A 19831-nucleotide genomic window follows, 5' to 3' on the forward strand; every position below is an offset into this window, starting at 1 on the left:
GCTTGTTCCTGATCAAAGAGGGGACTACACCTTGTTTTAAATCCTCAAGGTTGTTGTGGCCCTCGCCCAACAACCATGCCCCATACAATACGCACACCTCGTTCTGTGCAGCCTGGTCTGAAGCGTTTCTATCCTCCCGTATAAGTGCATTCACTGTCTGTGCATGTTTTTCCAACTCAGCCACTAGTTCTTTTAAATGGACAGTCATAGCCTGGTCCCCGTGTAGTTCTGACCCTACTACTGTATTCTCTTGCTTTAGGATTTTTCTCAATTGTTTTTTTAAACCGTTTATCTGTGTTTGCAGTTCTATGTCATCGAAGCTATTTATTACCGAGGTTGCTGTATTGTAGGGAGTGAAAACGTCATTTATGATTCCCCTTCTAGGTCTCCCCGAGCCCATGGTGTCCCTAGCATTTAGGGTGTATAGATCTGCTTTGTCTACATTTCCAAAGTCTAACTCATAACATTTCTCTGATCCCCACATGCAAATGTAAATTCCTTGTTCCAACACACTTTTACTCCTCCCCGTGTCCCCATGATGGTGTGGTACGTATCATTACCGATTATTTCCCAGTCCGATTCCTGATTCCATGCGTCCTTGCTGAGTTTTCTAAGCCACCACCAACTTCCCAGGGGAATCTTTCCTTTGCAAGTCAAACATACACGTTTCCCTCTGTAACACTGACTCGGGCAGTGATGATCCGTATCCGGGGGCATGGAACTGAGGCCTCCCCGTAGGCAAAACCTTCCTGGCTGGAGTAGCCGGTAGCCACCGTGGACACCTTCCCTCGTGGGCGTAAAGGACGAGTTCTTCCATGCCTGGGGTGCTGCCCCCTGCAGTTACGATCGGTGCACCCTCTCCTGAGCACCCATAAATGAGGGATTCTTCCACGTCTCCTCGGCCGCCGCTGCTCATCCTTATCAGGGCGAGCAGGAACAGGACCCTTCTCATGTTGTTCTCTTTCCTGTAGGGGCACATAAAACAGATTGTCTAGCCCTGAGAAGGCCCTCTGGCTTGACAAAAATGACTGAGTTCTGATTTGGGCTCTCTTTCTTTCAGACATAGTATAGTCTTTAATCGACTGGCGGTCTTATTCAGTTCCTTATGGACTGATATCTGCTTCTAACTTTTATCTCACAGGTGCTTCCCTTAATAGTTAAAAGGTAGATTCTTCTTACTCCCGGGTATTACCCGGCCTGTGCCTCTTTTAATAGCTGCACAGGTAGATTATTTTCCTTACCCCAGTAACTAATACATATATCACTATCATTACATAGACGAATCTTACACTACTTTAAATTACTCCCTAGATATTCTTCAATTCATATTGTACTATATATGTACATCTGCCATCCGTCTCCGGGTGGCCAGGTTAATTCCTGCCTTCTTTCGTTCTTCTTTTCCCTCTCGGTGTCCAGTGGGGCCGGTAGTAAGTCGGCCTGTACCGCAGGACCCAGAGTGTCCTGACCGGACGTGGGTTCGAGTCCCACACTATCGGGGGAACATCCCCTCCGGTGCTACAGCACACTGCTCCTTTGGGGGTGACTGTATGGTTCATTTCTTCCCCTGGGAGGGCTACGGGCTGGGGACTCCCACTTGGTGGCTGGTCCACCGCTATCTCTTCTGGACGTCCCTCATTGCCCGAGGCTACTGGCTGGGTGTCCCTGCTCGCGGGCTGGTCTCTGACCTTAGGTACCCTTTCGCGGTTGGTCCCTTTCCTGGGGTTGAACCATTCAAATTGGGGCACTGCTGACCACGGTGTCTTTGGCCGTGGTGTGCGGGGAGTTCTTAAGGCTCTGGCTACTGGGGGTGCATCCGAGTCCCAAATGATTGGGGGGACAGCTCCTCCAGTAACACAATGCACCGCCCCTCGAGTTGCAGTCTGTGAGTCTGCCACGTCCCCTGTGGGATCTCCACAGTCGGGGGCTGCTGGCTGGGGGTCCCTGTCTTTAGTACGGTTTACAGTTTTTGGCTGTCCCTTACGTTTTGCTGCTGCCCCTGGGTTGAAAAGTTTGCACTGATTTATGTGAAACCACTTTGTACGGTGGGGCAGTTTTATGGCATAGATCATGGGGCTCGCCTTGTCGACAATGTGGTATGGTCCCATGTACAGTGCCTCAAAGACCCCTATTCTAGCATGGTTCCTCACCATAACCTGGTCCCCTATCTCCCACTCATGGTGTTTGCGGAGCTCTAGCAGCAGTCGGTTGCTCCGATGCTGTCCTCCATGTTGTTAGCAGCCTGCCAGTGAATCTGTTTGAGGTGAGGTGTTCAAACAGATTCCTGACAAAGCTGTCCTGGTTTGCTTCCCTAAGCTGACCTTCCATGAGTACCGGGGCTAACACATGGGTGGGGGTTCGCATGGCTCTGCCAGTCATGAGCTCATACGGGGAGTACCCCGTGCTCTTTGACTGGCTGGCCCGGATCCCCATGAGGACCAGTGGTAGGACTTCTACCCACCCCTTGGGTGAGTCCCCTGTCTCTTTGTGCAGCCTTTCTTTGATAGTGTGGTTTCAACGCTCCACAGGCCCGGATGACTGCGGGTTGTGGGCGACATGCCATTTCCCTTTTATGCCGAGTACCTTAAGGGTCTCCTGCATCACCTGCCCGGTGAAGTGACTCCCCTCGTCGGACTCCACGTATTGTGGTAGTCCCCATCGGGAGAACACTTCCCTGACCAGGATCCTAGCTGTTCCTAGGGCAGTGGCTGTTCGGCATGGGAAGGCTTCCACCCATTTGGAGAATACGACCACCAATACTTGTAGCCTCCCTGGGCAATGGGTAGGGGCCCGATGTAATTGATTTGGATCAACTGCCAGGGTCCCTCTACTCTCCCGATATGTCCCATAGACACCTTTCTTTTCTGGGGGTTGGGGTTGTTGGCCGCGCACACCAGACAGCTGGCACAGAACTCGCGGACGTCTTCCCTGAGTCCTGGTCACCACCCTGCCTGTTCCACTCATTGCCAAGTGGTCTCAGGTCCGGGGTGTCCTGCACCAGGACCCTCGTGGGTCAGCTGGAGCAATTCTCTCCGGTGTTGTTGCGGTACTACCCATTGCTTCCCCCCTGAAAAGCATGCCTTCTTTAATGGCAATTGCTGCGGTACCATACGGTTCATTTACCCTTTCCCCTTTAGCTAGCATGTTCAGGACAGTTTTAAGGATGGGGTCTTGGATCTGGAACGTTTTTAGGTCAGGGGGAAAAGCTATCCCTGCCTTCCCCATCCTGCCCCTGACTGCTGCAATGAGTCCTGGGTTGTACGGATCCCAGAGCTTGCCCGTGCAGGCACCTTGCTTGGCCAACATGTCAGCCTGCTGGTTTCCCTCGCTACGGGGTTTGGTGGTGGAATGTGCCTTCACCTTATGTATGTAGATATTCCCTTCCTCCCCTATGGCTTTCATGATCTTTTGCAGTAGGGGCTTAATTGCCAGGGGTCTCCCGTCTGTGGATGTGTATGCGCAGCGGGACGAGATAGCCAGGTACACCGTACACAAATTGCATGTGAACATACTGTCCGAGCAAATCGTGTTTGAGGTAGGGAATTCTTCCAGGTGTGTGACTACGTACACCACCGCAGACAGTTCAGCGTGCTGGGCGCTCATAGTACTGTGAGTTTAATTGCCTCGGGGTCATAAACTCCGCAGTCTGTGAGTCGTTCACCCGCAGGTACAGTGCTTGAACCGTCCACATAGATCTCCCGGCCTGTGGGGTGTAACCCAGCCCGAAAGCCTATGTCAATTTCCTATACCCCTTCTACGGAACACCGGTGGGCTGTCCTTGGATAAATCATGTTGGCTGCAATGTCTTGGGTCACAGAGACCCTTTACCCTCAGGTTCATTTGGGAGAGGAGCAAGGTCCAGCGAGCAATGCGGGCACTGCTCACTGTCCCGTCCTTAATTCTCTCGTCCAGGAACATTTGGGTGGACATATGGTGGGTAAGGAGTGTGATAGGGGACCCCCTGTGAAGATCAGTGATCTTTTCACAGCCCAATGAGTGGCTAGGAGGTGCCACTCACTGTTGGAGTATCCCTTCTCCACGACCGTGAGTATCCTGGAGGAGTAGACCACTGGTCTCAGCCGGCCGTGCCACTCTTGGAGCAGTACTGTGCTCAGGCTGTCCCCACTGGCTGCTACCTCCAGGAAAAACTCTTTACCCCCATCGATGGCCCCTAGAGCTGGCGCAGTCTGCAGGTCTTTCTTGAGTTGGATAAATGCTGCTTCGCAACCTTTGTCCCATTCCCACTTCACTCCCTTGTGTAGGAGTCGGAGCAGAGGGGCTGCGGTGGCTGCATAATCCTCAATGAAATCTCTGCAGTACCTGGGTAGCCCTAGAAAAGATCTTACTCCTGTTACTGTGTTGGGGGTGGGTAACTTCTGCACTGCTTCCCTTCTAGCTTTGTCATGCTCCTCCCCGTCATTGGTGAACAGGAGCAAGTCATCCACATACTGTACGAGCTGCTGGGATCTGCTGAGGCTCTTTAAACAGTTGGCCATACACTGATGGAAAATACTGGGGCTGTTGTGGAAGCCCTGAGGGAGACAGTTCCAAGTGTATTGCTGTCATTTAAGGGTAAAAGCAAACTTGTACTGATCTTCCCTTCTTAAAGGTATGGACCAGAACCCATTGGAAATATCCAGCACCGTGAAGGTGGTTGCGGAGGCTGGGATACTTCCAATGAGGTCGGTGACAGCAGCAACGGTGGGTGCACAGGCGGGGATGTTACAGTTGAGTACTCGATAGTCCACCGTAGCTCTCCATGAGTTGTCCGGTTTCTTAAACGGCCACAATGGAGAGTTCACATGGGTAGCTATCGGTCTCAATACCCCCTGTTTAACCAGAGAACCCAAGGCTGTTTCCATGTCTGCCTCCGCCTCCTTGGGGAAGTTGTACTGTTTCTGTGATCGGGTCATGAGGTCCCCATCTATGCTAACTTGGACCCCGTTTATTTTCCCACAGTCGTGTTTGTGAGTGGCAAAAGCTGCAAGGTTTTTCCTCACATATTCTTGGTATTCTATCGGAGTGTTACTGACCAGTGATTCAAGGTCATAACCCTCCTTTGGTTTCATGGTGCACACCGTCCCTTTACCCTGTTTTTCTGGGATAACCATCACCTCACTCTTTTGTCCCATACAGACTGACCCCGAAAGACAGTGGTTTCTTAAATCCACTAGGATCCCGTGGCCTTGGATGAAGTCAGCCTCCAGGATCCCTCTCCCTTTCTGTTCCCACTTCAGCAAGACACAAATCCATTTAATGTGGAGTGTACCTAAATGAATGGAGAGCGGGATGGAGAATGAGCCAATCTGTTTAGTGCCTGTGAAACCCACCAAGCTGTAGGGGACCCCGCTAGACAGAGGTGAGGCAGCAGGGTTAGCTGCATAGACAAGGGTGCTTGAGGCACCGGTGTCCAGCATGTAAACTCCTTACACAATACCACAAATCCACACGAGGCACATTCTATGGACAAGCTCACTCTGTGACCTGCACCTTTATTCACAGGACCAAGAAGTCATGACCCTGCGTGGGACCTCCCTTTATATACCTGGATGACCAGGTGAGGAGTGTCTCCCACAAATTCACCCCCTGTGGTCAATGTGTGCATTTCTTAAGTATATACAATATTGCAGTGTTGTTACATGAAGGTTACATACATGACATCACCTCCTCCCCCAACGTCTTATTGGGATCACAGGTTAAGTCTTTCGGGTGGTTTGCACTCCCTCGTGGAGCGCCGCAGTTGGGGCTCTGGCTGTTGAGCCTTGGCCTGCGTGTCTGTCCCCTGTGGTGATTCCGGCCTGTCCGGGCTGACCGCAGGGACTGTGCATGCTGCTGAATGTTCTTGTTGCTTGTTCACTGGTGGTGGTGTGAGCACCATCTCATGATCTTCCTCAGGTTCCTCAGAATCCATGCTGAACCTTTTTTTTACTTGGTCCAGATACTTGCGGCATATCTGCCCATTGTTAAGTTTAACCACACTGACCCTATTCCCCTCTTTGTCTATTACAGTACCTTCAAGCCATTTGGGCCCCAAAGCGTGATTGAGAACGAATATGGGGTCACCAATTTCTATACATCTCCCCCTTGAATTACGGTCATGGTACTCATTTTGGGACTGGCGCTTGCCTTCAACAATGTCGGACAAGACAGGATTAATGAGGGACAGCCGAGTTTTGAGTGTACGTTTCATAAGGAGCTCTGCGGGCGGGACCCCCGTGAGCGAGTGCGGTCGGGATCTGTAGGCCAGCAGGAGACGCGATAGGCGGCATTGAAGGGAGGGACCTTGAATCCTGAGCATGCCTTGTTTTATGATTTGGACCGCGCGTTCCGCCTGGCCATTGGAGGCCGGCTTGAACGGTGCTGTCCTGAAATGGTTGATGCCATTACCGACATGAACTCCAGGAATAGCTAATGAAACATGGACCATTATCGCTAACAAGGATGTCCGGCAAACCGTGGGTCGCAAAGACCGCATGTAGACTCTCCACAGTGGTGGATGTCGTGCACAAATTCAAAAATGATGCAATCGATCCATTTCGAGTACACATCAATCACGATGAGAATCATTTTCCCCATGAACGGGCCCGCATAGTCTACGTGAATGCGTGATCATGGCCTGGTGGGCCAGGGCCACGGGCTGAGTGGGGCCTCCCTGGGGGTATTTCCCAGCTGAGCACACGTCGTGCACCTGCGAACTCAGTGTTCCAGGTCTGAATCAATTCCCGGCCACCAAACGTATGACCGGGCAAAGGCCTTCATCAGCATGATGCCTGGGTGCTCACTGTGGAGTTCCCTGATGAAAGATTCCCTGCCCCTCTGGGGCATGACTACCCAGCTGCCCCATAGTAGGAAGTCGGCTTGGATGGAGAGCTCATCCATCCTTCTGTAAAACGGTCTGACCTCCTCCGTGTGCGGGCGCCCAATCTCCAGTCAGGACACATTTCTTAATCAAAGATAGGAGGGAATCTTTGTTGGTCCGGATTTTGATCTGGCGGGCTGTGATGGGGGAGCTTGCGCTGTCAAAGGCATCAACGGCCATGACCATCTCAGCGCTTTGCTCCGCTGCCCCCTCAGTGGTGGCCAGTGGAAGCTTGCTGAGCGCGTCAGCGCAATTTTCAGTGCCCGACCGGTGTAGTCTTACGCAGCCAGCATGAGAGCCCATCGCTGTATGCGAGCTGACGCATTGGCATTGACAGCCTTGCTGTCTGACAACAGGGATGTTAACGGCTTGTGGTCTGTTTCTAATTCGAACCTCCTGCCAAAAAGGTACTGGTGCATCTTTTTCACCCCATAGACACATGCGAGTGCTTCCTTCTCAACCATCCCATATCCACGTTCTGCTTGAGAGAGCGACCTGGAGGCATAAGCCACAGGTTGGAGTTGCCCCTCAGCATTGCCATGCTGCAACACGCACCCAAAACCATAGGACAATGCATCACATGTCAGAACCAATTTCTTACAGGGGTTGTACAGGCACAACAACTTATTTGAACAGGGTAGGTTACGCGCCTGATTGAAAGCCCGTTCTTGACAGAACCCCCAAAACCAATCACAACTCTTACGCAGGAGCACTTGTAGCGGCTCCAACAATGTGCTTAATTTTGGCAGAAAGTTCCCGAAATAGTTCAAGTGTCCCAGAAATGAACGCAACTCCGATGTGTTGCAGGACCTGGGTGTTCATTGAATCGCCTCTGTTTTGGATTCGGTAGGCCGAATCCCGTCTGCAGCAACCCTTCTGCCCAGAAACTTGACTTCAGGAGCCAAAAACACACACTTAGGCTTCTTGAGTCGCAGGCCTACCCGGTCCAGTCGGCATAGCACCTCTTCCAGGTTGTGGAGGTGCTCCTCGGTGTCCTGACCCTTGATGAGGATATCGTCCTGGAATACGATCGTTCCAGGAATGAATTTGTGCAGGCTTTCCATGTTTCTTTGAAAAATCACGGCCGCTGATCGAATGCCAAACGGACACCTGTTGTAAACAAACAGTCCCTTGTGCGTGGTGATTGTGGTCAGTAGTTTGGATTCGTCGGCCAGTTCTTGGGTCATGTAGGCTGAAGTGAGGTCCAACTTGGTGAACAGCTTGCCGCCTGCCAGCGTGGCAAAAAGATCCTCCGCTCTCGGAAGCGGGTATTGGTCTTGTAGGGACACCCGGTTGATAGCGGCCTTGTAGTCGCCACAGATCCTGACCGAGCCATCCGCTTTTAGGACGGGAACAATGGGGCTCGCCCAGTCGCTGAATTCAACGGGCGAGATGATGCCCTCTCTCAGCAAACGATCCAATTCGCTTTCAATTTTCTCCCGCATCACATACGGCACAGCTCTGGCTTTGTGGTGCACTGGTCTGGCGTCCGGGGTGATGCGAATCACTACTTTGGTACCTTTGAACATCCCGACGCCAGGTTGGAATAGCGACTCAAATTGCTGTAGGACCTGTGAGCATGAACTTCGCTCCACAGATGACACTGCGTGCACATCCCCCCATTTCCAGTTCATCTCAGCTAACTAGCTCCTCCCCAACAGTGCGGGACCATTGCCCGGGACAATCCAGAGCAGCAGCCTGTTCACTGATCCATTGTGTGTGACAGCCAACATTGCACTGTCTAGCACTGGAATGATTTATTTGGTGTACGTCCGTAATTGAGTCTCAATGCGTTCTAGTTTGGGTCTGCTGGCTTTGAGTGGATATAGCTTTTTGAATTGTTGAGCGCTCATGAGTGACTGGCTGGCCCCCGTGTCCAGTTCCATGCGTACAGGGATGCCGTTTAATGGGACCTTCACCATCATAGGTGGCGTTTTGGTATATGAGCTGTGAATGTTTGCCACATGAACTCGCTGAACTTCAGCGTCCATTGATTTGCCCCACGCGTCATCCTGCCTCGCAGATCCCTCTTCTGGTCCCTCCACTTCGTAAATTAGCCTGGTCGCAGGCTTCCTACACATTCTAGCTAAATGGCCAGTGAGGTTACAATTTCTGCAGGCGAACTGTTGAAACCTGCAAGTCCTAGCAGCATGTCTGCCCCCACACCTCCAGCATAAACTGAGATTCCCATTGGTGTGAACAAAAGAGCTGTTACCAGGCATTCCTTGCTGATTGTCCCTTTGACTGCTCTTGAGTACCCTGTTAGTGGGTGTCAATAGCCCCATCCCGGGCCGCATTGTCCACTGGGGGGGCGTAAATGTCCGTTCAGTTTGCCATTGTCTGTGTTGAAAACCTACTCTGGGGTCTATTGCTGCCTGGGGTGTGTCGAACTGCCCTTGCCTGCCTGCTGGGCTCTGTGTCATGTTTATAATATTGACCCCCCTGATCCATCGCTACGTTGGAGTCAGAGTTGCGCGCGTATATTATCTTGGTTTCCTCCTCCCCCGCCATAAAAATCTGAGCCAGCAACGCCGCCGCTTCCAAGGTCAAGTCCTTGGTTTCGATTAACTTTCTGAAAATTCCGGCATGACCGATGCCCTCAATAAAGAAATCCCTTAGCATCTCCCCCTGCAGACGTCTGTGAACTTACAGAGGTTGGCCAAGCGCCAGAGGTCCGCAATGAAGTCCGGTATGCTCTGTCCGTCCCGATGTCGGTGGGTATAAAATCTGTGTCGGGCCATGTGTATGCTGCTCGTCGGTTTGAGGTGCTTACTGATAAGCTTGTTGAGCTCTTCAAAGGTTTTGTCCGCCGGCTTCTCGGGTGCTAGCAGGTCTTTCATGAGCGCGTAAGTCTTAGTTCCACAGCTGGTCAGTAGATGAGCCCTTCGCTTGTCGGCCGCTGCATCTCCCAGCCAGTCCTTCGTGACAAAGCTCTGCTGAAGCCTCTCAATGAAATCGTCCCAGTCCTCACCAACACAGTACCGTTCCTCTGTGCTACCAGTGGCCATTCTCATGGGTCGTTGATTCCCGTTTCTCGCCGCCACTGTAAAGTCCTTACACAATACCACAAATCCACACGAGGTACATTCTATGGATAAGATCACTCTGTGAACTGCACCTTTATTCACAGGACCAAGAAGTGATGACCCTGCGTGGGACCTCCCTTTATATTACCTGGATGACCAGGTGAGGAGTTTCTCTCACAAGTTCACCCCCTGTGGTCAATGTGGGCATTTCTTAAGTATATACAGTATTGCAGTGTTGTTACATGAAGGTTACATACATGACACAGCAGGTAAGTCCTTTTCACCTTTTCCACTTCCATCTGAACGGTCGGTCTCTTCCACGCATCATACTTGAGGGAACACAGGTGGACAGGCTGCCCCTGTCCTAGTCACAGTTTTGGTTCAGATGGGGCAGATGGGTTACCCTCCCAGCGCTATCTAACATGGTTCAGAGTGCGGTTAGGAAGGTATCGAACGAATGGGGAGGGACTGGCTTATCGGTCTCGGCCCTTTTGGCCGGGGCTGGAGAACTCTTTCCTGCGCTATTCTTCCAAGGATTTCTACAATCCTTTCTCCAGTGCCCACTTTTTCTGCACCCGAAACAGGTATGTTTTATATCAGAGGGGTTGCCCCCCTCGTAGTGCCATTCCCTCTTATCCTGGTTAGGTCGGATTTCGTGGACCCTTCCCTTTTGTGGGTGCTCTTCTGTCCCTCTGCCGTTCCGGTAAGCAAGGGTCAGTTGCCTCAGCACTCCCTGTTCGTGGTTTGGGGATCTCTTGGGTCGAACCAGGCCTCAGCCTTGGCTCTTATTCGGGGTAAACTGTTAGCCACTAGGCTTCGGAGCCAGTGGGCTATCTCGTCCGGGCTTAAGTGATTTCTGTTGAGGTCCCCACCACAGGCGCTCTGGTACACAGGCCACCGTCGGTCTGCGAAGGCCTGTGGGGTTTTCCCCTGTGAGCTGCATCGTTTTCTCTACTCTGGAGAAGGGACTCCCGTCATTGCAGCCCATGGCTTCTAGAATGTCTTTCTGGATGGCGGCAAGTGTTCTCCATCCCCTTTAGCTCTCAGTAGAGAGGGATTGGTACAGCTTGCTTTCCAGGGATAGGAGGAGCATCTTTGCCATTTCTGCATCATCGCACCCATTAATATCCCATGTCTGTTCCACCTCCATAAAGTGAACCGAGGGGTCTCCCTTTGGAGTTAGCTTTCCCAGGTGGCTTATCATAGCTCTAAGCTGTTGGGGAGTGTGGGGGACCACAAACTGACTTTCCAGGGGCCCTGGACCCCCGGCACTGGTGGGCGGGCCAAACTTCTGTTGCCAGACCGGCACATTGGCCCTGGTTCTGGCTTTCCCTGTTCTGGCTTGCCTACCCATCCTCCCTGCTGCCAAGCCGAGCTGAAACTCGGTGCCACAGGTGGTGGCGGTTCGCTATCCCTGTCTGCCTCACAGCTCGTTCGCCCCTCCTGCTGCTGAACCGGTGTAGTCACCGGTGCCACAGGTGGTGGTCGAACAGTTTCTTCCTTCTCTTCCAGGTTTACCTGGGATGTACCCGGGTTTATTAGGCATACCATGCCTTTTGCCTTGGACAGAGCAAGGTTTAAACTTTTGATTTGTTGCTGGCAGGGACCATGGTCTCCTGATTCAAACCCGTTAGTGCTAGCTAATTTATACACTGCCTGCACATCTTTTAATTTTTCCTAGAGTTCTTTTACTTGTAGGGTGAGGCGAGTGCTTTCCTCCCATAGTAACATTTCATTATTTTCGGCTTCGGTAACCTGACATTGAAAATAGTCCTGACTGTTTTTAAACCTTTCCATTAGCTGGGTCTTTTCCTGTTTTAGCTTACGGAGTTCTCCCCATAACCTCTCTTCTGTCATCACCCTTTCTTGGTGGGCCTCTGCGCATTCCCATAGTTCTGCCTGTAGTGACTCATTGGCTTTGACTAGGAGTTGAACCTGTTGCTGTGGACAGACCAACCCAATTGCCTTCTCTACTGCTTTTTTGCGGCCCTTGCTTGCTGTCCACTAGGCTGCAGCATCAGCTGGCTGCTCAGTACGCCATAGACCAAGCTCCCACTCTTTAGTGACATTCACTTTCTTATACACATAGGAGGAAATCCTCTCTTCCATCTTGGTTCGTTCCCCCAAATAAGCACTCTCCGCATCACACCCTTTGTACCAGAGTCCTGCCGCAGTCGCCATTTTGTAAGGGGTGGTCCCGGGGGTCAGGTTCACCTCTGACCTACTTCAGCGGTTCGAATCGCTCCAACACCCTTGGGTTCTAGACTCTGGGTTTATTTGGGGGGTGTGATAAAGTGCAAAGGACAACTGGTTTGATGCAAAAGAACTTTGATTTTATTGCAGACAAGAAAGTACAATGTCGAACTTATAATCACTCTAATAAAGAACAATACATTACACATTCAAAGGGGGTTACAGTAAAATTACACCTCCCACCTCCCAATACCTAATCCTAGCTAGGTTAGACTCCAGGGCAGGCAGGGATTATGCTTACCAATCCTTTCTGGTCAGTTAGCGGTAGATCGCGATTTCGGGGTTTGTTGAATTCTGTAGGTTCTGCTTGCCGTCCCCGAACGTCGGAGAAGACTTCTTACTGCACAATCTTCAGTTGGGTTGAGTCCGCTGATATGGTAAGGCGCGTTTTGGATCTATGGGGTAAGTACCCAGTTTCCTTCATTAGAAATAGCTTCAAAGTCTCATTAGGTAATGTTTTCACCTGTTGGTAGCCAGCTGTAGAATGGAAACTTTTTGATTCTTCGGTTTCTTCCTCGTGGAGTTTCGTTTCGATATTGGTCGATCGTGGTGATTTTTCGGTGGTACCATGATGGCTGTGATCGGTTACTGCCACGATGGTGATGTTCTTCCTTCCTTTTGGACTTCAGGACTTTGAGGTTGGAGAAGTTAGCTTACAACTGTTATATTGTTTTCCCTCCCTTCTTGATGGCCTAGTCGCAGTATGGCCCCTGGCGTAGTATGGCACCTGGTGTAGTATGGCATTCCCTTCGTTAAAAACAGGGGGCCAGTTATACGGTTTGAGTTGTCCTAATATTTGTGCCAAATCAGTCCAGAATTCTTTGTTTAAATTTGGTGGGCTTGACATTTTTTTGTAACATTTTGGCGGGTTCGTTAAAAGTTAATATGTCTTGGGTGGGTTGCTCTTCGAAATCTGTTTCCTGATGGAAATATTAGCTTGGTAATCACAATGTCCTTTTGTGCTTGGTTTTCACATACAGGCTGTAGTGGGCCCTTTGTTTTTATTCATGCTGAAAATGGCTTTTCTTGGTTCAATTTGATGGCTGGCCATCTCTGAGTTATTGTTATAATGTTAACGTCTCTTGTGGAGAAGGGTTTTCGAATATTCATTTCTCCAGACAATTCACTTTAGTCCCAACACCCAGACAGTTCCAATAATCAAGTTGGCTCCATTTAGTTCCTTAGGCTCGCCCACAGGCTTGAATTTGTCTTGTAAAAGTCCACAATTCGATTAAAGTTTGTGGTTTCTTCCATAAGCACTTTAGGATTTCAAACTTTCTGGCAGATAGTCCCAAATTAAATTTCCTTTCCAATGATCCCAAACACTGGGGGGGTTCCCGTGAATTTTGATCTTTCAGAGCATCAATACAGATAGTAGTGTTGTCACCTGGTGTCTCACAGATCACGTGAGCAAAAGCAGATGGTGGAGACGGGACAGCAGTGGAATGTCCTCGTCGGAGGGCACAGGATGCTCCAAGCTCTATTCAGCTGCGTGCAGATGCTGAACTTCAGGGGCCATCGACAAAGAGGATGATCCTGGAGGAGCAGCAAGAAATGCGTGAGCAGTGAGAGAGACCTCCAATGTAGTGAGAGAGACCTCCAATGTCGTGAGAGCGACCTCCAATGTAGTGAGAGCGACCACCAATGTAGTGAGAGAGACCTGCAATGTAGTGAGAGAGATCTCCAATGTAGTGAGAGCGACCTCCAATGTAGTGAGAGAGACCTCCAATGTAGTGAGAGCGACTTCCAATGTAGTGAGAGAGACCTCCAATGTAGTGAGAGCGACTTCCAATGTAGTGAGAGCGACTTCCAATGTAGTGAGAGACCTCCAATGTAGTGAGAGAGACTTCCAATGTAGTGAGAGAGACCTCCAATGTCGTGAGATGGATCTCCAATGTCGTGAGAGCGATCTCCAATGTAGTGAGAGAGACCTCCAATGTAGTGAGAGCGACCTCCAATGTCGTGAGAGACCTCCAATTGAGTGAGAGCCACCTCCAATGTAGTGAGAGCGACCTCCAATGTCGTGAGAGACCTCCAATGTAGTGAGAGCGACCTCCAATAACATGAGAGACCTCCAATGTAGTGAGAGCGACGTCCAATGTCGTGAGAGACCTCCAATGTAGTGAGAGCGACCTCCAATGTAGTGAGAGCGACCTCCAATGTAGTGAGAGCAACGTCCAATGTCGTGAGAGACCTCCAATGTCGTGAGAGACCTCCAATGTAGTGAGAGCGACCTCCAATGTAGTGAGAGAGACCTCCAATGTCGTGAGAGACCTCCAATGTAGTGAGAGCGACCTCCAATAACATGAGAGACCTCCAATGTAGTGAGAGCGACGTCCAATGTCGTGAGAGACCTCCAATGTAGTGAGAGCGACCTCCAATGTAGTGAGAGCGACCTCCAATGTAGTGAGAGCAACGTCCAATGTCGTGAGAGACCTCCAATGTCGTGAGAGACCTCCAATGTAGTGAGAGCGACCTCCAATGTAGTGAGAGAGACCTCCAATGTCGTGAGAGACCTCCAATGTCGTGAGAGCGACCTCCAATGTAGTGAGAGAGACCTCCAATGTAGTGAGAGAGACCTCCAATGTAGTGAGAGAGACCTCCAATGTAGTGAGAGAGATCTCCAATGTCGTGAGAGCGATCTCCAATGTAGTGAGAGCGACCTCCAATGTAGTGAGAGAGATCTCCAATGTCGTGAGAGCGATCTCCAATGTCGTGAGAGCGACCTCCAATGTCATGAGAGCGACCTCCAATGTAGTGAGAGAGATCTCCAATGTAGTGAGAGAGACCTCCAATGTAGTGAGAGAGATCTCCAATGTAGTGAGAGAGACCTCCAATGTAGTGAGAGAGACCTCCAATGTAGTGAGAGAGACCTCCAATGTAGTGAGAGAGATCTCCAATGTCGTGAGAGCGATCTCCAATGTCGTGAGAGCGACCTCCAATGTAGTGAGAGAGATCTCCAATGTCGTGAGAGCGACCTCCAATGTAGTGAGAGAGATCTCCAATGTAGTGAGAGCGACCTCCAATGTCGTGAGAGACCTCCAATGTAGTGAGAGCCACCTCCAATGTAGTGAGAGCGACCTCCAATGTAGTGAGAGAACTCCAATGTCGTGAGAGACCTCCAATGGAGTGAGAGCGACCTCCAATGTCGTGAGAGACCTCCAATGTCGTGAGAGACCTCCAATGGAGTGAGAGCGACCTCCAATGTCATCAGAGACCTCCAATATAGTGAGAGCGACCTCCAATAACGTGAGAGACCTCCAATATAGTGAGAGCGACGTCCAATGTCGTGAGAGACCTCCAATGTAGTGAGAGCGACGTCCAATGTCGTGAGAGACCTCCAATGTAGTGAGAGCGACCTCCAATGTAGTGAGAGCGATCTCCAATGTAGTGAGAGCGACCTCCAATGTAGTGAGAGAGACCTCCAATGTCGTGAGAGAGACCTCCAATGTAGTGAGAGCGACGTCCAATGTAGTGAGAGCGACCTCCAATAACATGAGAGACCTCCAATGTAGTGAGAGCGACGTCCAATGTCGTGAGAGACCTCCAATGTAGTGAGAGCGACCTCCAATGTAGTGAGAGCGACGTCCAATGTAGTGAGAGCGACCTCCAATGTCGTGAGAGAGATCTCCAATGTCGTGAGAGAGATCTCCAATGTTGTGAGAGACCTCCAATGTCGTGAGAGCGACCTCCAATGTAGTGAGCGCGACCTCCAATGAAGTGAGAGAGACCTCCAATGTAGTGAGAGACCTCCAATGTAGTGAGAGACCTCCAATGTAGTGAGAGCAACCTCCAATGTAGTGAGAGAGACCTCCAATGTAGTGAGAGAGACCTTCAATGTAGTGAGAGCGACTTCCAATGTAGTGAGAGATCTCCAATGTAGTGAGAGCGACCTCCAATTTAGTGAGAGAGACCTCCAATGTAGTGAGAGAGATCTCCAATGTCGTGAAAGCGACCTCCAATGTAGTGAGCGAGACCTCCAATGTAGTGAGAGAGACCTCCAATGTCGTGAGAGAGATCTCCAATGTAGTGAGAGAGACCTCCAATGTCGTGAGAGAGACCTCCAATGTCGTGTGAGAGATCTCCAATGTAGTGAGAGAGATCTCCAATGTCGTGAAAGCGACCTCCAATGTAGTGAGCGAGACCTCCAATGTAGTGAGAGCGACCTCCAATGTCGTGAGAGAGATCTCCAATGTAGTGAGAGCGACCTCCAATGTCGTGAGAGAGATCTCCAATGTAGTGAGAGAGACCTCCAATGTCGTGAGAGAGACCTCCAATGTCATGAGAGAGATCTGCAATGTAGTGAGAGCGACCTCCAATGTAGTGAGAGCGACCTCCAATGTAGTGAGAGAGATCTCCAATGTAGTGAGAGAGACCTCCAATGTAGTAAGAGCGACCTCCAATGTAGTGAGAGATACCTCCAATGTAGTGAGAGACCTCCAATGTAGTGAGAGCGACCTCCAATGTAGTGAGAGAGATCTCCAATGTAGTGAGAGAGATCTCCAATGTCATGAGAGAGACCTCCAATGTCGTGAGAGAGACCTCCAATGTAGTGAGAGAGACCTCCAATGTAGTGAGAGAGACCTCCAATGTAGTGAGAGCGACCTCCAATATAGTGAGAGAGACCTCCAATGTAGTGAGAGAGATCTCCAATGTCATGAGAGAGACCTCCAATGTCATGAGAGTGACCTCCAATGTAGTGAGAGAGACCTCCAATGTAGTGAGAGAGACCTCCAATGTAGTGAGAGCGACCTCCAATGTAGTGAGAGAGTTCTCCAATGTCGTGAGAGAGACCTCCAATGTAGTGAGAGACCTCCAATGTAGTGAGAGCGACCTCCAATGTAGTGAGAGACCTCTCCAATGTAGTGAGAGAGATCTCCAATGTAGTGAGAGAGATCTCCAATGTCATGAGAGAGACCTCCAATGACGTGAGAGAGATCTCCAATGTAGTGAGAGCGACCTCCAATGTAGTGAGAGAGACCTCCAATGTAGTGAGAGAGACCTCCAATGTAGTGAGAGAGACCTCCAATGTAGTGAGAGAGACCTCCAATGTCGTGAGAGACCTCCAATGTAGTGAGAGAGACCTCCAATGTAGTGAGAGAGACCTCCAATGTAGTGAGAGAGACCTCCAATGTAGTGAGAGAGACCTCCAATGTAGTGAGAGAGACCTCCAATGTAGTGAGAGAGACCTCCAATGTAGTGAGAGAGACCTCCAATGTAGTGAGAGCGACCTCCAATGTAGTGAAAGAGCCCTCCAATGTAGTGAGAGCGACCTCCAATGTCGTGAGAGCATTCTCCAATGTAGTGAGAGCGACCTCCAATGTAGTGAGAGAGACCTCCAATGTCGTGAGAGCGTTCTCCAATGTCGTGAGAGAGACCTCAAATGTAGTGAGAGAGACCTCCAATGTCGTGAGAGCGATCTCCAATGACGTGAGAGAGACCTCCAATGTACTGAGAGTGACCTCCAATGTCGTGAGAGAGACCTCCAATGTCGTGAGAGACCTCCAATGTACTGAGAGAGATCCCCAATGTCGTAAGAGAGACCTCCAATGTCGTGAGAGACATCCAATGTAGTGAGAGAGATCCCCAATGTCGTGAGAGAGATCTCCAATGCAGTGAGAGAGACCTCCAATGTCTTTGGAGTCCTCCAATGTAGTGAGAGAGACCTCCAATGTCGTAAAAGAGACCTCCAATGTAGTGAGAGAGACCTCCAAAGTTGTAGAAATCACCTGCAAGGTGCTGAAAGCAAACTCTCAGAACAAGTGTTGTGAGCAAAAGACTTTCACCTTGGCAAGGAAGCCGGTGCGAGGTCTCTTTTTGCCTGCCATTTCTTCAGCCCCCTCAATTACCTCTGTGCACTTGCCTTGCTTTCACTGGTGAAGTCCAGGGAACTCGGGAAACCCATGCACCCACAGTGAAAGTTGAAAACCCTTGTTAAAATCCCTGTTAAATACCTCTTGATTGCTTTCAATTGGTAATCGGTCTCTCCTGAGGCGGTTCCTCTCATGCTGCTGTAAGCGCTCCAGTGAAAGGCGGAAGTCGGGGGGTTAGACCGGCTTCCCGACGCACTGTCAATTTCAGCACTTTTTACTTCCCACCCGCTCCCAAATCCACTCATTACTGCTGGTAAAAATTCCCCCCATGTATCAGTTAGTTTATAATATTAGCAGATCTCCCATAGCCTCTGGTTGAGGGTATGGTTGTGACTTCCTATTGCTAACCTAGCCTGTGCCTTAAAGGCCACGGCTCTAAATATGCAAATCTAGGTCATTGTACTTACATATAAACTGCCAAAGTCAATCAGAGAGCAGTTGTAATTGCTAAGAAATTTCAGACTCGAGATAACAAACTTTTTAACTCTCCTTTTTAAGATTGTTTTGCATCAGTAACAAAGTGTGATGTCTGGTGTGCGACAGATGCACATCATATATATTAGTAAACCACTCTTGGTAAGTTGCTTTATAATTGTTGTTGTCAGCTGTGATTCAGTGGGTAGCACCCTCCATCTGAGTCAGAAGGTTCTGGCTTAAATCCTTACTCCAGGGACTTGAACACATAAATCAAGGTTGATACGCCAGTGCGATACTGAGGGAGTGCTGCACTGTCGGAGGTGTCATCTTTTGGATGAGGCATTTAACCAAGACCCCGTCTTCTCTCTCAGATCCCTTTTCACTATTTTGAAGAAGAGCAGGGGAGTTATCCCCAATGCCCTGCCAATATTTATCCCTCAACAAACATCACTAAAAGAGAGATAATCTAGTCGTTATCACATTGCTGTTTGTGGGAGCTTGCTGTGCACAGGCTTAGCACTAGGTCCCTTGCTTTTTGTGGTATATATCAATGATTTTGATTTAAATGTAGGGGGCATGATTACTTTGCAGATGATACAAAAATTGGCCCTGTGGCTGATACTGAGGAAGAAGCTATAGACTGCAGGAAGACATCAATGGACTGGTCAGTTGGGCAGAAAAGTGGCAAATGGAAGTCAATCGGAGAAGTGTAAGGTAATGCATTTGGGGAGGGCAAACAAGGCAAGGGGATACACAATAAATGGTAGGTTACATTCGCACCACACAAGTGCCAAGCAATGACTACCTCCAACAAAACTGACTCAAACCACCTCCCCTTGAGATTCAATGGCATTACCATCGCCGAATTCCCTACCATCAACATCCTGGGGGTCTCCATTGACCAGAAACTTAACTGGACCAGCCACATAAATACCGTGGCTACAAAAGCAGGTCAGAGGCTGAGTATTCTACAGCAAGTAACTCATCTCATGACTCCCCAAAGCCTTTCCACAAGGCACGAATATGATAGAATACTCTTCACTTGCCTGGATGAGTGCAGCTCCAAAAACACTCAAGAAGCTGGACACCATCCAGGGCAAAGCAGCCCACTTGATTGACACCCCATCCACCACCTTCAACATTCACCCCCTCCACTACTGGTACGCCATGGCTCCAGTGTGTACCATCTACAAGATGCACTGCAGCAACTTGTCAAGGTTTCTTCGACAGCACCTCCCAAGCCTGTGACCTCTACCACCTGGACGGACAAGGGCAGCAGGCACATGGGAACACCTTCACCTCCGTGTTTCCCTCCAAGTCATCTACCATCCTTACCTGGAAATATATTGCCATTCCTGCATTATTGCTGGGTCAAAATCCTGGAACTCCCTACCTAACACACC

The sequence above is a fragment of the Pristiophorus japonicus genome, chromosome 2, assembly GCF_044704955.1.
Source record: "Pristiophorus japonicus isolate sPriJap1 chromosome 2, sPriJap1.hap1, whole genome shotgun sequence".
NCBI classification, from domain to species: Eukaryota; Metazoa; Chordata; class Chondrichthyes; family Pristiophoridae; genus Pristiophorus; species Pristiophorus japonicus.